Here is a 1,018-nt window from a genome sequence, read left to right on the forward strand (position 1 = left end):
TTGATGCAATTACTCCTCTAAGGTTTCAAATGGGAGAAAAGAAAAGAAATATTATCTGAAAATAATTTTGATAATTCTGCGAAACATCTGGCACACCTTGAGCAAGAAAGATACAAATTTTTAGTTTATTTGCATGTTAGTACTGTGGGACAACATATTAAATAGAGCTAATACTGTTAGTAAAATTTTGCAAACCAAAAAGTTTAGTATGTCTATGGCTTCCCAAAGTTTAAATAATTAAATTGATTTTTGAAGGAATATCGATATGATAAAGGTTTCAATGACATGGTTGCAGAAGCTAAAGAATTAACATCTTCCCTAGATGTAGAACCAATATTTAAGAGTCAGGAAACTGTAAGGCCGCGAAAAATAAAAGACAATTTGATTCAGGCAAAGATGAAGGCAAACGTGAATCAATAGAAAGTGAAGAATTATAGTTTAGTTTATTGTTTTTATAAAATGTTAGACATTGCAATTTCATCTGTCAATAAAAGCTTCGAAATTCTGTCCTCTCTCTCGGATGTTTAAATTTTTATGGTACATTGCTGATTTTAATAAGTATTCTGAGCAAGAGCAATTTAAAGTTTGTAATAAACTTGAAGTGCAGTCGTTTCAATCAAAGTGGTTTATCTTTAGAGCAATCGCTTAATTATATTATAGAAAATTATTTAACTCATTCGTTCCCAAATGTTACCATTGCAATTCGTATACTTTAACCATACCGATTTCTGTAGCTACTGCGGAGAGATCATTTTCCAAGCTAAAAATAATTAAAAATTACTTACGGTCTACAATGGGTCAGAAGCGCCTGGAAAATATTTCCATAATATCTGTTGAATCTGATTTATTACAGCAGCTTGATATTGAAACGCTAATAAATGTTTGATATTTGGTAGATATGTGGCGCACCCATAATGCAACGTAGCCGGTTTTAGCAGAGGTTTTAGGTCAACTTACGAGATTATTAGATAATGATTAGAGAGGCAAACCGGTATAAACAAAATTTGAAAGAAAATCA

The 1,018-nt window shown here is 31.3% G+C and overlaps 1 long non-coding RNA gene across 1 annotated transcript in view; it reads right to left on the bottom strand.

Moving 5' to 3' along the window:
• Nucleotides 1–927, bottom strand: part of LOC109534574 — a 3,472-nt gene extending 2,545 nt beyond the window's left edge. Inside the window, exon 1 of the long non-coding RNA XR_007280524.1 lies at nt 786–927. This is a non-coding gene — a long non-coding RNA (uncharacterized LOC109534574). The remainder of the gene's footprint in view (nt 1–785) is intronic.
• Between the last annotated feature and the right edge of the window lie 91 nt (nt 928–1,018).

The sequence above is a fragment of the Dendroctonus ponderosae genome, unplaced genomic scaffold (assembly GCF_020466585.1).
Source record: "Dendroctonus ponderosae isolate FM_Combo_2020 unplaced genomic scaffold, Dpon_F_20191213v2 Dpon_F_20191213_10, whole genome shotgun sequence".
Lineage (NCBI taxonomy): Eukaryota > Metazoa > Arthropoda > Insecta > Coleoptera > Curculionidae > Dendroctonus > Dendroctonus ponderosae.